Source organism: Heterocephalus glaber, unplaced genomic scaffold (genome assembly GCF_053883595.1).
Source record: "Heterocephalus glaber isolate CG9 unplaced genomic scaffold, H.glaber_assembly_v1.0 deba00001428, whole genome shotgun sequence".
Lineage (NCBI taxonomy): Eukaryota > Metazoa > Chordata > Mammalia > Rodentia > Bathyergidae > Heterocephalus > Heterocephalus glaber.
This window is the reverse complement of record NW_028258293.1, coordinates 25,371,012-25,387,811: the sequence shown is the minus strand read 5'-3', so window position 1 is coordinate 25,387,811 and position 16,800 is coordinate 25,371,012. Positions and strand designations below refer to the sequence as shown.

The following is a 16,800-nucleotide window of genomic DNA, read 5'->3' as shown; positions in this document are numbered from 1 at the left end:
GTCTTTTTTAAGTAAATGAAGTCTATGCAATACTGTCAGCTTAAAAGAAGTAAAATTGCCATTTTAGCAGCATCTGTCTCACATGCAAACCCTAGACTTTATTCATTATCACACATTACAAAATCTATTTTGATTACTTAAGTCCAAGTTACAGAAAAAAACAGTCTTTCATATAATCTTGCCTCCAAATTATTGATTTTGGGTCTGTATTACTGGCATGATTCATTTCTTCTTCTCTCTTTTAATGTCATTTTTTGCATACCCTTATCTCATACTATCAGAGTTTAGTTGACTGAAGTGTTTGAGCACTTACTATTCTTGTTATGAGAGGGTCAAAAATAAAATATTCTAAAACCATTTGATAGTTTTGCCCAACACTTGTAAACTCATGAACATCTTTAGTTTAAAATGAGAATGATTAGGATTCTAAGAATCTCTGAACATCTACAGCCTCCAGAGAAAGAAAATGTTTTGCTTAATTCAATGCTTTTGAAGTTTTTTCATATCTTTTCATTTCTAAGATTGTAGCATGACACATGCAAATCCTGAGCAAAACTATATTAGCCTACTATTATTGTTATATTTGTTATATATTAAGTATAGCATTTTAATGCATTAATTTTGAGAGCTATTAATGGACGTATTTTTAAATAAGTAGAAGAAAAATACAGCGAAGCAAAATTTTTCCACATATAAATCCAAGGAAAGGATAAACACTTCATAAACCGAGAGCTGCATAGTACGGGATAGAATCAGTGACAAATCAGAATTTGTTTGGGGGGTTCAAAGGAGGGATCAAATGTAAAATTCAAGATTAAGAGATATAGACTTAGGGAGACTTCCGGGCCACCATACCACCCCCCCCCAGCAAAGAGGAGGTGAGCAGCCGTCCGTGCACCAACAGCAACCCCCGTTGTCGAAATGAGAAAACATGTAAAAAAAGTCTCAAAACCAGACTTCCAGATCACCTACATCAACCCCAAAGGGAAACGATCTGGGAAAAATGAAATCAGAAATAATTTCTCAGATAACAGCAGAGATTATGCCCATAGTGAAAGACATGATTAATGAATCTAGAGAAGACACAGATTTAAAAAAAATAGAGGAGCTGAGGAACATGATGGAATCCCAACATAGGAAAAAATTGAATCCATAAAACAGATGCAAACAGATTTGCAGGAGATTAAAAACTCCATTGAAAGTTTAAGTAGCAGAATGAGCCAATGTGAGGACAGAATTTCAGATATAGAAGATAAGATTGCAATTAGTGACCAGGAAAAGAAAATTTCTTTAAAATAGTAAGGGACCACGAGAAATCAATCCAGCAGCTGTAGACAGTGTAAAGAAGAATAACATAAGACTGACCAAAGTCAATGAAGAAACAGGAGAGAGTGTAGATGACATAAAAAAAAAAAACTGTTTACAGAAGTGATGGCAGAAAATTTCCCAAGCAGGGAAAAGAACTTGACATACAGATAAGAGAGGCATATAGGATTACAACTAGCCATGATCAAAAACCAACTACACATAGGCATATAATAGTTAAGATTCCAGAAACCCAACAGAAGCACAAAATTCTACAAGCAGTTAAAGAAACAAATCACATACAAAGGAAAGCCCATCAGAATCACAGCAGACTTCTCAACACAAACCATCAAGGCAAGAAGAGGTTGGAGTGATGTATTTCAAGCCCTAAAGGAAAACAGCGTCCAACCCAGACTGATGTACCCTGCAAAACTATCTTTCAAAATTGATGGAGAAATAAGATGCTTTCATGACAAAGAGTACCTTAGGAACTTCATGAATACCAAACCAGCACTCCAAAAGATTTTAGACACTATTCTAGGAAAAGACAATGAGGATAACAACCTCAGGAAGCCCAGCAGAATGAATCTGTCGGGTGAGACAAGAAATTAAATGCAAAGGGGAAGAATTCAACAAAAAGAAAAAGTCATGACAATGATAAGTCAATACATATCTGTTATAACCATCAATGTTAATGGTCTCAATTCACCAATCAAAAGAAATAGACTGGCAGAATGGGTCAAGAAACAAGATCCAACAATATGCTGCATACAAGAAACACGTTTAATTCAAAAGGAAATAGACTGAAAGTTAAAGCGTGGAAAACAATACTCCATGTGACAGGAACCCCCCCCCCCCCAAAAAGCAGAAGTAGCTATCCTCTTTGCAAATCAAGTGGATCTCAAACCAAAATCTGAAACACTTCTGGTCCCAAGAATTTGAGATAAGCGATAGTCAACTTGTATGTACAAATCTATTGTGAACATGTGTTTTCATTCCTCTTAAATTAAAAGCTTAAGAACAGAACTGTTGGTTCTTAACTGTAATACAAGAAATTTCTATATTGTTTTCCAAAATGGTTTTGTCATTTTACATTCAGATTAGCAGTATTAGACAGTTCCACCTGGTTCACACCTAAGCTGACATTTGTTCTTGCAAAACTTTTAACTTCATCTCCCTAATGAATATATAATATGATCTTGTTATTGTACTGATTAGTATTTTTCTGTATCTAGTGTTGCATACGTTTCCTTGTGCTGTACTATTTATCATCTTCTTGTGTCTACTTTTTAATTGTGTTGTCTATTAATGATCTGTAAGAGTTCTTTATATATTCTGGTCTTAGGTTATAAATATTATAAATATGATCTGTTTAAGGGCTACTTTTCATTTTCTTAACGATGTCATTTAAAGTTCTAAATTTTGTTGGGATCTCATTTATCAATTTCTTTTATACGTCATGTTGTTGGTATCCTAGGAAATTCTTGCCTACACTAAATTCATGAACATTTTCCCTTATAATTTCTTTATAGTTTTAGTCTTTCATATTTAGTTTCATAGATCCTTTCAAGTTATTTTTATGTATGGAAATGAAGGGTTAAGGTTAATTTTTTACATACAGATACCAGGTGTTTTAATACCATTTCCTGAAAACACTATCTTTTCCTCTGCTCTTGAATTGAGTTAATGTTAAATGATCTTTCAAAACTCAGTGGATTATATATGTGTGGTTCTATTTCTAGATTCTCTGTTTTATTCCATTGATCTATATGTCTTGCCTTATGCCAACACTGCCTTGATTACTGTAGTTTTAGAGGAAGTCTTAAAATGAGGTAATAAATGTCCTCCAACACTGATTTTTTTCTTTTTACTTTTCTAGGTCCTTTGTACTCCTACATAAGTTTTAAATTTCAATATCCAATTCTTTATTTATAGCAAGTATACATAAGCCTGAATTTTTATATATACCTTGTGTTTTCTAATCCTGGTAAATTTAAATACAAGTTCTAGGGGCTCCAAGAGATTTCTTGGTATTTTCTCTGTAGATGATCATTTCATCTACGTATAAAGATTTTACTTCTACCTTGCCAATCATATGCTAATTGTGTCTCTTTTTTTGCCAGACTATTTTGCTTTGGGCCTATGTTTCAAAGTTTAATGGATAGATGAAGAGTAGGCATATCTGCCCTTCTTCCCCACCTTAGGGAGAAAGCATTGTATCTTCTCCACTCATATAAGGCATTTTTGCTGGAAGTATGGAGTACATGGGTTATCTGTTGAGAAAGTTTGGTTCTACTTCTAGTATCCTGATAGCTTTTACCATGAACAGGTGTAGAATTTAGTCCACTACTTTTTCTGCAACTACTGACAGGATCATATGGCTTTTTCCATTCCTCTGTTAAAATGATGTCTTTTGGGGGTGGATCTTCCAATGCTGAACCAACACTGCCATCCCTATAACAAAATTGCTTTATACATCCTGCCAGATCTGACTTCTAATGGTTTGCTTTGTTAAACAAATTATTATCTATGTTCATATTTTTTTATTCTATTATCTTAATCCAGTTTTAGTATTAGCACAATGTTGATTGATTTCCTAAAATGAGGGAGAAGTGTTCCTTCTTTCTTCTGCTTTAATTGTTTGATATAATTGATCAGTTAAAATGTTTATGAGCCTGCTGTTGTCATATAGGTAGGTTTTCAAGCTAGGAATATACTTTCTTTGATAGGTGCTATTCAAATTTTATATTTCCTCCAAAGTCAGTTTCATTAATTTGTCTTCCAAGGTACTTCTCAGAAGTTGTCAAATTTATTTCAAAAAATATTTTTGTAATATGCTTTCTATATTCTTTTAAATTCTGTAAAATCTGTGGTAATGTCCTCTGGATCTTGATATTGTAATTTTTAAAGAAATGTTTAATTGATATTGTGTAATAGGAAGAAAAGTTATAAACGAGTAGGGGAAGTGGGAGGGGTAGGAGAAAGGAAAGAATGGAAAAGAAAATACATGAGAAAAGAAAAAGAAATGGAAACAAAGTCTTTGCAAATAGGGAAGGGTAGAGGGGGTGAAGGGAGGGCAGGGGAAGGGAGAAAAAACTAAGAACCAAGATACATCATGTGTAAAGATACAAGATTCCAATGATGAATGTAACTGTATTTTATACCTAAAATGTACCAATAAACTTAATGGAAAAAAAGAGATATTGACTTCTACTTTGCTTCATTAATTAAATCCATGGTGATATTATTTAACACATTTCAGCTAATAATTGTTCATGTACACTGTAGTTTCAAATTGATCAAATTGTTGATTCAAATTAACACAAATGCTTTACAGATGTGTGAGTTATTCTCCTATACTTAAAGATCCATAATCTCCAGGTCAAGACTGAGGATATGCATTTGTCCTGCACACTGTCCTGGCTGTTATGTAAAGTCAGGGCTAGAAACTTCTGGTAAGATTCTTCCTTCTCATCCCTTATTCTAAGAACAGTGTGGAGACACTAAGCTTACTTCCTGCCTGCACTAATCTGTGACAGCTTTGCACAGCACCTCAGTTGTATTTATCACTGCCTGGCTTTTGAATCCCCAATTTGAGGACAATGCTAAATAAACATTAGTTAGAAAATATGAAAAAAAAATACTCTGAATTCTAGGAAATTAACAAGAATTTTTAAAGGGTAGTTAGAACCTGACAGGAACACATGAATAGGAGTATGAGCATGAATGAGCAAGACACAATAGGACAGCACAGTGAAGGAAAACCATATTTTGGTGTGATCTGGAAGATGTAACAGGTATTCTTTCTCTTGGCTGTGTGCCACAAATATCTGGATCTTGACTACATTGAAACCCTTTCTGCAAGCTGATTTTAGCATATGTTACTTTAATGATGTTTTCAATATTTTCTCATGAATATACTTGAAACAATTATTCACCACTTAGAAATCAGTATGATAGATTGTAGCACACATGAATTTTGAATCTCTGCTCCTCTTTGTGGTCCACAGTAAATAGATTAGTGAGTGTCTTTGTAATTCACCTGAGCCTCAGTCTATGTTCACAATAATTGAGAAAAAAATGGTCTTTACAGAATATTATGGAGATGTAATAAAATAATGCATGCACATTTTCTGGTACAAACCAATTTTAGTAAATGTTAAAGAAGAGTTAAAAATGAATTAAACTCCAAAAATATATCAGAAACTGTGCTAAGAGCAAAATATAAACTGTCCTTTATATCTACTTTTTTCTATTAAAATATCTATGACTTGTACAGTTTATATATCTGGGAAAAAGTAAAACAATTAATGCTTATTTGAAAATATTACATAAAAATTTTTATTTATTATACCATAATATTGTTTTCAAAACTAGTGAGCCTGAAACTGTATTTAGCAATACTTTCACAAGTATCCCATCAAAAAGTTTCTATAAGTCAAATATATTCATAAAATCACCAGTTTAAGTTACTTTAGGGTGTTGATGTGCATTGTATATATCTTAAGAGGGAGAAAAATTTAAAAATGAAAATATCTACAACATTTTCAACTCTACTTGGCCACGAGTAAACATATATTGGAGCAAAGCAAGGTCATGAAACTCATAAACTTTTCATGAATGCATGATGTTTCATGGAATGTATTTTACAATATTCTTCATAACTCTTAACAGACCAAAGGGAGAAAGTGCCATCTGCAAAAAGAACATATTTAAACAAAAAAATTACACTTTCTAAAAATGTTAGAAAAATAACAATAAACTGATTTAACATTTAGGAAAGAATAGTTTATTCACTCAAAATTACTTTAAAAGATACAGACATTTTAAAGATAACATGAAAAGCACAGGCAAGAAACACAAAAATGGGGATGGTTCTCCATCAAATTGGAAAAAAAGTTGGCGAAGCAAAAGAGTCAATGGAGGGAAAAGGCAACCTATGTGATAAGAGAAAAAGAAGAAATTATACATTTGGGAAGGGGTAATTTCTAAAGTATATTGTAGTTTCTTATAGTCAATAGTAAAAAAATACCCTATTATTTGACTTTAAAATGGGAAAAAGCTATTTCTGCAAAGAATACACACATAGAACAAATAAATACATGAAATAGTGCTCTGGAAAATGCCAGTGATATCCACAATATCAACTCACACCTGTTTTTTCAAGAAGAAAATAGTGGTAGAAATGTGGAGAAGAAACCCTTGTAGCCTAATGATAGGAGTGTAATATGATGGTACAGCCAATTATGAAAGACTGTAAGGCTTACTGATATGATCTAGCAATCCTGCTTGTGAGTATTTATCCAAAAGCATTGAAAATAAGATGTGGAACATCCCATTGACATCTCAGAACCATTAACCATAGCCAAGATATGTCAACAACCTAAAACTTCACCAGCAGGTGAATAGATAAAATGAGACATATACATTCATTGGCCTATTTTTCAGCCCCTCAAAAAGAAGGAAATTATTGAATATGTAACAATGTGGGTGAACCTTTAGTATGTTATGTTGAACAAAACAAGCAGTCCAAGAAAGACAAATAAAGAGGATTCCTCTTATGAGGTATATAGAATAGAATAATGGTTGTCAGGGGCTTGAGAGAGAGAGAGAGAAGGGAGGATTTACTAATCAATCTGAACAGCTTCAATAAGGAAAGATGACTAAGTTCTAGAGCTCTACTGTAAAATATTGTGGCTACAGGTAACAACACTCTATTGTACACTTAAAATCATTTCAGAGGGAAAATCTCTGTTATGTGTTTTTACTTTCAAAAATTACTATAGTACTGAAGTATGGAAAAGGATTATTATCAATAATGATATATTGAATCATGTGAATAAAGAGACATAATTAATATTCTTGACAAAAGATATTTGGTTTTCAAGTAACAGTTTATACTTTTAGCAGTTTTAACTGAATAAAATTAAAGGAAATGAAAATAATATTGTAAAAATATTAAACGTTTTTCAATTAAAAGAAGCTCCTCAGAAGCTTAATATATATATAATATTTAAGAATCTATCTATCCATCTATCAACTATCTATATTCATCTATGGAGAGACATGGTAATGAGTAATATCTGAAGATTTAAAAGGAGATAATAAGCAAAAGTAAAGTATTAAATTCATGCTTTCTAAGAACTATCCTACCACTAAAAAAGAATGGAAAGAATGGAAATGTTGCTTGCACTTTGATCATAATATTTTAGGAAACAAGATAAGAAAATATTGAAAGTTTAAAAGTAAATGTTTCCATATATTTTAATGGGACAAAATTTCAACATATCTCCTAAAGAAAATGTAGAAAGAAGTGAGGACACAGAAAAGTATTTTCATGCACCATAGATGGTCCTCCTGAAGTAGATTTCCTCTAATTTTGTAACTTTTATTCAGCAGCCAGAGGTAGGAAATAAAAGTGTTTGCAGAAGTTCTGTGCTATGTTTTGTAGAGAAAAATGTGACTGATGAATAAAGGACAGTAGTCTATAGGAAACAAAAGATGTAGAGATATGGAATGAAAGCTGAAGAAGTAAAGCTCCCAGGAAATAAATTATTTTGATAAAACAGTGTACAACAGACTATAAAATTGATGGGACCTGATAACAGATGTGGAAGGAAAAGCCTCGTGTGAGATAGAAAATATATGGCATGTGATTTGAGAGAAAGAATTCAATTATTCAAAGCCAGAACAAGTGCACCTGCTAATTCCAGAAAGTAAATATTTGTGGGGAAAATAGCAGAGGATGAGTGGCCATGAACAGAATTTGAAGCCAATTAGAATTCTAGGGCCAGGTATTTTTATTATAAAATATGAAATAACAGTGACATTGATTATGAATGCACACTATCTTCCAATTTGTAAATGCGGGATGACAATGTTTAGCATAATTGTTTTAAATTTTTTTTCTTAATTTCTTTTATTGGTACATTGTAGGTATACAACACAATTACATTTCTCATTGGGAATTGTACCTTTACATAACGCATCTTGGTTCTTATTTTTTCCCCATTCCTAGCCCCCCCTCCACCCTTCCCTATTTACAAAGCCTTTATTTCCATTTTTGCCATTTCTTATCATTTTTCTTTTCCCTTCTTTCCTTTCCCCTGCACCCCCACTACCACTACCCTTTTGGACATTTTCTTCCTATTTTGCATTATTGATTATTCATTCTAATCATTGGTACATTTTAGGTATACAATATAATGACATTCATCATTGGAAATGTGCACCTTTACATAATCTCTCTTGGTTCTTATTTTTCACCCTTGCCCAGACCTCCCTTCAACCCCTCCAGTCCTCCCTATTTACAAAGATTTTGTTCCTATTTTTCCATTTTCTCATATTAATCCCATTCCCTTCTAACCTTCGCCCTACCCCTCCCACTTCCTTCCCCTTTGCCCCTTTTCTTCCTATTTCACATTACCTATTATACATTTTAGTCCTTATTTACACTTTCAGCTTTGCACACCAGAGAAACTATTTGATATTTATACATGTGTGCCCTATTTATTTCACTTAAGAGTACTTCCTCAATGTGCTACCACTTAGCTATAAATGTCTCTAATTTCTCATTTTTTATGGCTGAGTAGTACTCCGTTTTGTAAGAAAAACACATTTTCTTTATCCAGTCTCCAGTTGATGGCATTTGGGCTGTTTCCAAGCTTTAGCTATCATAAACTGTGCTGTTATGAACATGGGTGCACATGTATCACTGTGGTATGATTCTTTCAATTCTTTGGGGAAGATCCCCAGCAGTGGAATAGCGGGGTCAAATGGGACTTCCAGTCCTAGTTCTTTGAGGTATCTCCATACTGATTTCCACAGTGGTTGCACCAGTCTACACTCCCACCAGCAGTGGAGCAGGGTTCTTCTTTCCCCACAGCCCTGCCAGCATTTGTTATTGGTTGATTTCATGATAGCAGCCATTCTTTCTGGAGTGAGGTGGAATCTCAGTGTTGTTTTCATTTGCATCTCTCGAATGACCAGTGATGTTGAACATTTTTTCATGTATTTATTTGCTACTTTTACTTCTTTGTCTGAGAAATTTCTGTTCATTCCAGATGCCCATTTTCAGATTGGGTCTTTAAATTTGGGAGGTCTGATCTTTTAAAGTTCTTTATAGATTTGAGATAGTAGACCTTTGTCTGAGGAAAAGCAAGTGAAGATTTTTTATACATTGTGGGTTGTCTCTTCACACTGCTGGTGGTTTCTCTTGCTGTACAGAAGCTTTTTAATAAGAAGAGATCCCATTTGTTGATTGTTTGTGCTAGTTCATGGGCAACTGAGGTTTTGTTCATACAATCTTTTCCTACACCAATGTCTTCAAGGGTTCTACCTAACCTCTGTTCCAACTGGTTCAGAGTTTCTATTTTAATATTTAGATCTTTAATCCATTTTGATTTTAGTTTAGTGCATGGTGAGAGATATAGGTCTAGTTTTAATCTTTGGCAAGTTGAAGCCCAATTTTTCCAGCATCATTTATTAAAGAGGCTATCTTTCCTCCAGTGAGGGTGTTTGGCTCCTTTATCGAAAATGAGATGACTGAGTGTGTCTGGTGTTGTTTCTGCATTTTCTAATCTGTTCCACTGGTCCTCAGGTCTGTTTCTTTGCCAGTAGCATGCTGTTTTTATCACAGTAGCTTTGTAGTATAGTTTCAGGTTGGGGATTGTGATACTCCCTGCCATGTCTCTGTTACCTAGAATTGCTTTTGCTATTCTGGGACTCTTCTTGTTCCAAATGAATTTTTGGATTGTTTTCTGAAGGTCTATGAAGTATGCTGCTGGGATCTCAATTGGAATTGCATTAAATCTATATAGCAGTTTTGGAAGTATGGCCATTTTCACTATATTAATCCTTCCTACCCAGGAGCAGGGAATGTCTGTCCATTTTCTGATATCATCTTCAATCTGTTTTCAGAGTGCTATAGTTTTCAGAGAAGAGGTCTTTGGTTTCTTTTGTTAGGTTTATTCCTAGGTATTTCAGTTTTTTGGATGCCATTGTGAAAGGAATTATTTGCCCTGTTTCTCTCTCAGTGAGTCTGTCATTCGTGTAGAGGAAAGCTATTGATTTTTGTGTGTTGACCTTGTAACCAGCTACTTGACTGAATTTGGTTATTAAGTGTAGAAGACTTTTGGTGGAGTTTTTGGGGTCTTCTATAGACAGTATCATGTCATCTACAAATAATTACAATTTGACTTCTTCATTTCCTATCTTTACTCCTTTTATTTCTTTCTCTTGTCTAATTGCCGTGGCTAATGTTTCCAGAACTATATTGAACAAGAGTGGTGATAGTGGACATCTTTGTCTTTTTCCTGAGTTTAGTGTGAAGGACTTCTGTTTTTGACCATTTAGTATGATATTGGCTGTTGGTTTTTCATAGATGACTTTTATCAGTTTGAGATAGAGACCATCTATTCCAATTTTTGTAGGGCTTTTATCATAAATGCATGTTGGATTTTGTCAAATGGTTTTTCTGCATCTATGGAGATAATCTTTTTTTTTTGTCCTTGGCTCTATTGTTATAGTGTATTACATTGATTGTTCTGCATATGTTGAAACATCCCTGCATCCCTGGGATGAATCCCACTTGATCAGGGTGTATGATCTTCTTGATGATCTTCTGCATTCTCTTTGCCAGTAACTTATTAAGGATTTTTGCATCTATGTTCATTAGTGAGATTGGCCTATAGTTCTCCTTTTCAGTTGTGTCTTTCTCTGCTTTGGGGATCAAGGTGATGCTTGCTTCCAGGAATGAATTTGGGAGTATTGCTTCCCTTTCAATTTTATTGAAGAGTTTAAACAGTAGTGGCAGCAGTTCCTCTCTAAATGTCTTGTAGAATTCAGCAGTGAAGCCATCAGGGCCCAGGCTTTTCTTAGTTGATAAGTTTTTAATTACATTTTCAATTTCAGTGGTTGATATTGGGTTGTTTAGAATTTTTAGGTCTTCTTCTTTCAACTTTGGTAATTCATATGTATCTAGGAATCTGTCCATTTCTTCTGTTTCGTCCATTTTATTGGCATATAGGTTCTGGAAGTAGGTATTGATGATCCTCTGGATTTCTGCTGCCTCTGTTGTAATTTCACCCTTTTCATTCCTAATTGCATGGATTTGGGCCTTTTCTTTCCTTTTTCTGATAAGGTTGGCTAAGGGTTTCTCAATTTTGTTGATTCTTTCAAAGAACCAACTTTTCGCTTCTTTGATTTTTTGTATCATTCTCTTACTCTCCATTGCATTGATTTCTCCTCTGATCTTTATAATTTCCGCCCTTGTATGAGCTTTGAGTTTGTCCTGCTCTTCTTTTTCTAGAAGTTTGAGGTTCAGCATCAGTTTGTTTAATTGGGCTCGTTCTGTTTTCCTAATATGTGTATTCACTACTATGAATTTCCCATGTAAGACTGCTTTCATTGTGTCCCATAGATTCTGATATGTTGTATTGTCATTGTCATTTAATTGAAGGAACTGTCTGATTTCTTTTATTTCCTCTATGACCCATTGGTTATTCAGAAGTGTGTTGTTCAATTTCCACGTGTTTATGAAAGTTTTTGAGTTTCTTTTGCTATGGATCTCCAATTTCATCGCACTATGGTCTGATAATATACAGGGGATAACTTCAATTCCTTTGCAGTTACTTAAACATGTTCTATGTGTGAGTATATGGTCTATTTTGGAGAATGACCCAGGTGCAGCTGAGAAGTATGTGTATTCTGATTTTGTGGGGGGAACACTCTGTAAACATCTGTTAAGTTCATTTGTTTAAGAATTTGATTGAGTTCTAGTATTTCATTACTTATTTTTTGTCTAGTTGATCTATCTATTTGTGACAGTGGGGTGTTGAGGCCCCCCAGTACAATTGTATTAGTGCATATATGACTTTTCATGTTCATTAGTATTTGTTTTATATAGTTGGGCGCACTAGTGTTTGGTGCATAGATATTTATGATTGTCATCTCTTCCTCTTATATCATTCCCTTTACAAGGTGGTAGTGTCCTTCTTTGTCTCTCTTCATCAGTGTTGGTTTGGAATCTACTTGATCTGCAAAGAGGATAGCTACTCCTGCTTTTTTTGGGGTTCCCATCTCATGGAGTACTGTTTTCCACCCTTTAGCTTTCATTCTGTGAGTTTCCTTTTGAATTAAGTGTGTTTCTTGTATGCAGCATATTGTTGGATTTTGCTTCTTGACCCATTCTGCCAGTCTATTTCTTTTGATTGGTGAATTGAGACCATTAACGTTGATGGTTATAACTGAAACATATTGACTTGTCATTGCCATGACTTTTTCTTTTTGTTGGATTCTCCCCCTTTACATTTAGTTTCTTGTCATGCCAGATGGATTCATTCTGCTTTGTTTCTTGGGATTGTGATCCTCAATGTCTGTTCCTAGGATATTGTGTAAAATTCTTTGGAGTGCTGGTTTGGTATTCACGAAGTTTCTAAGGTGCTCTTTGTCATGAAAGTATCTTATTTCTCCATCAATCTTGAAAGATAATTTTGTAGGGTGCATCAATCTGGGTTGGAGGCTGTTTTCTTTTAGGGCTTAGAATATGTCACTCCACACTCTTCTTGCCTTGATGGTTTGTGTTGAGAAGTCTGCTGTGATTCTGATGGGCTTTCCTTTGTACGTGATTGGTTTCTTTTCTCTAAATGCTTGTAGAACTTTGTTCTTCTGTTGAGTTTCTGGAATCTTAACAATTATACGCCTATGTGTAGATTTTTTTTTTTGATCAAGGCTATTTGGAGTCCTATATGCCTCACTTATCTGTATGTCAAACTCTTTTCCTCTGCTTGGGAAGTTTTCTACCATTAGTTCTGTGAAGAGTTCTTTTATGTCATCTCCACTCTCTCCTGTTTCTTCATTGACTTAAATCAGTCTTATGTTATTCGTCTTTGCATCGTCTAGCAGCTACTGGATTGATTTCTCATGTTCCCTTATAATTTTGAAGCAATATTTCTTTTCCTGGTCATTAATTGCAATCTTATCTTCTATATCTGAAATTCTGTCCTCACATTGGTTCATTCTGCTGGGTAGATTTTCAGTGGATTTTGTCATCTCCTGGAAATGTATTTGCATCTGTTTTATGGATTCCATTTGTTTCCTATGTTGGGATTCCATCGTGTTCTTCAGCTCCTCTCTAGATTTATTAATCATGTCTTGCACTAGGAGCACAATTTCTCCTGTTACCTGAGAAATTATTTCTGATTTCATTTTTTCTAGATCCCCTTTTGTTGCCAGTTCAGTGGGTCCAGGTGGTTGAGTATCAGAGTGTTCCATCTCATTTCCCTTTGGGGTTGCTGTAGGTGATCTGGAAGTCTGGTTTTGAGAGTTATTTACGTGTTTTCCCATTTCAACTTGGGGCTGGGGGGTGCTGTTGGCGCCCACGTGGATCACCTCCTCTGTGCTGGGAGAGGTGGGACAGGGGCTTGGAATGGCAGTAGGGATGGTGGCCCAGAAGACCCTTCCTCTGCACCAGGAGTGGCGGGACAGTATGCAGCCCAGTGGCCTTTTCCTCTGGGCTGGGAGCAGTGAGAGGGATGGTGGCCTGGAAGCCCCTTCCTCTGGGCTGGGAGCATCAGGTGTTTTGAATTTTTATTTGCATTAAAATCTCCCATCACCTTCATGATGAAAACTTAACACCATGTAAAATGATTCAATTTGATTACTTCACACACTCTCCCAGAGTCTTTCTGGAATTGCTATTTCTAATGTTGCCATGACACAAATTATTATAATTTCATCTTTATGCCCTATGCTGTTTTTAACAGAAAACTAAAAAGACTAATACTAATGTTATTTCTACGATGTAAATTTTAGCCTCAAATAGTTAATATTTTCTGTATGATATATGACCTACTTAAAAGGGAATTATGCTGTTTATGATTAAGTGGCATCTCCAAATTGGGTTGGAACTTTTAATCAGATTGTGTGCAAATTCTTCCTCCAAATTGGTTTAATTCAGTACGAGATGGCTCTTGCCTAAAATAGAAAACAAAATATGCATATTAAAATCTTATCAAGATCATGTTTTGTTGTGATTCTTTAAATATTGAAGCTGTACACTACTTATTTAATAAGACTGTGAGTGATTATTCTCTGTATACCAAATATTGCCCTTTGTCTGATATTTTGTTGGTTCTTGCTAATATTTTATTAACCTATGTTTTATATATGAATAGAGTGTAATAATCTGATTAGTTTCATTGACATGAAACAAAATGAAAATGTAGTTGAGTTTTCATAAATGTCATACAGTTATCTCTTGATGGGCTTGCTTATTAGAAATGAAAAAGTATATTTTTATGTAATTTTATGGGATATCAATTGCGTTGATAAGAAGAGCTGGAACATCTTAGTGAATGAGAATTAGATCTATTATTTGTCCAGGTATAAAAGAAGCATAGAAGCATGGTCCCTCCTAATAAAAAACATTTTCATCCCCACATGTTTCTTCTGGGAATTCCAGGCCTTGTACATGTGCATATGTGGGTTGGTTTTCCATTTTGTGTTGTGTATTTGACTGCTCTTCTGGGAAATGTTATCATTATTTTTGTGATTCAGACTGAACGCAGCCTCCCTCAGCCCATGTTCTACTTCTTGGCCATTTTATCATCTATTGACCTGAGTCTGTCCACATCCACCATCCCCAAGATGCTTGGCATCTTCTGGTTCAACCTGAGATAAATCTCTTTTGAGGGATGCCTCATCCAGATGTTCTTCATCCACCAGTGCACTGGCATGGAATCTACTGTGCTTGCGGCCATGGCCTATGACCACTACATGGCCTTTTGTAACCCTCTTCACTACACATTGGTCCTCACAAATAAGGCAAAGACTTTATGAACAAATCTTCAGGAGCACGGAAGCTAGCACAAAGAATCAACAACTGGGATCTCATCATATTAAAAAGATTCTGCACTGCAAGAGAAACTACCGACAGAGCTAAGAGACAACCTATAATGGGGGAGGAAATTTTTAGCAGCTGTACCTCAGACAAAGGTCTACTGTTAAGAATATATAAAGAACTGAAAAAAATCAGACCCCCCCAAATTCAAAGACCCAATTTAAAAATGGCATCTGAAATGAACAGACATTTCTCAGAGAGACAAAGAAGTAAAAGCACCAAATAAATATATGAAAAAATGTTCAACATCACTGGTCACTCAAGAGATGCAGATGAAAACAACATTGAGATTCCACCTCAACCCACAAAGAATGGCTGCTATCAAGAAATCAATCAATAACAAATGCTCGAGGGGGTGTGGAGAGAAAGGAACCCTTCTCCATTGTTGGTGGGAGTGCAGACTGGTGCAATCACTGTGGAAATCAGTATGGAGATACCTCAAAGAACTAGAACTACAGGTCCCATTTGACCTAGCTATTCCCCTACTGGGAATCTTCTCCAAAGAATTAAAAGAATCATACCACAGCGATATATGTGCACCTATGTTTATAGCGGCACAGTTTGTAATAGCTAAAGCTTGGAAACAGCCGAAGTGCCCATCACCTGGAAACTGGATAAAGAAGATGTGCTTTTTTTTAAATAAAATGGAGTACTACTCAGCCATAAAGAGTGAGAAACTAGAGACATTTAGAGCTAAATGGATGCATATTGAGGCCATACTTTTCATTGAAATAATTAGGACACACATGTGTAAATACCGAAGTTCCTCCAGTGTGAGAAACTGAATGTGTAAATAAGGATGAAAATCATTAAAATGAATAATTGATAATTTGAAATAGGAAAAGGTCCAAAGGTGTAGGAGTGGCAGGATGGGAAGGGGAAAGGGAAGAAGGGAAAGGAAAAATTACGAGAAAGAAAAAAAAATGGAAACAAAATCTATGTAAATAGGGAAGGGTGGAGGGGGTGAAGGGTGCACAGGTAATGGGGGAAAAATAAGAACTAAGATACATCATGTTAAGGTACAAGCACCCAATGATAAACGTAAACATATTGTATACCTAACAAGTACCAATAAATATATTTTTAAAAATAAGGTGTTGTCAGTTATAGCTTTAATCATCCTCCTGCGACTTTTGGCCACTGCATTTCCCATTGTGGTGCTTATTCTGAGACTGCCATTCTGTGGTCATCAAATCATTCCCCACACATACTTTGAGCACATGGGTATTGCCTGCCTGTCCTGTGAGAACTTGAAGGTCAACATCATCTATGACTTCTGTGCCATCTCTGTAATGGTGTTTGATATCATAGCAAACATCCTCTCCTACATCCAGATCCTATGTGCTGTCTTTCGCTTTCTATCTAGCGACTCCCAGTTAAAGGCACTCAGCACCTTTGGCTCCCATGTCTGTGTCATGCTGTTCTTCTATACTTTTCTCCTTTATGACCCACCAATTTGGTCGGAGTGTTCCTCAATGCATCCATATTCTTCTTGCCAACTTTTATGTTGTCATCCCACCTGCTCTCAACCCTATGGTGTCAGAACTAAGCAGATCAGAGAGAGGGTAATTAGAACTTTCAGGAATAAATTATGA

At 35.2% G+C, this 16,800-nt stretch overlaps 1 pseudogene; it reads left to right on the top strand.

Moving 5' to 3' along the window:
* Nucleotides 1-14,653: 14,653 nt before the first annotated feature.
* Nucleotides 14,654-16,800, top strand: LOC101715773 (olfactory receptor 52E1-like; annotated as a pseudogene).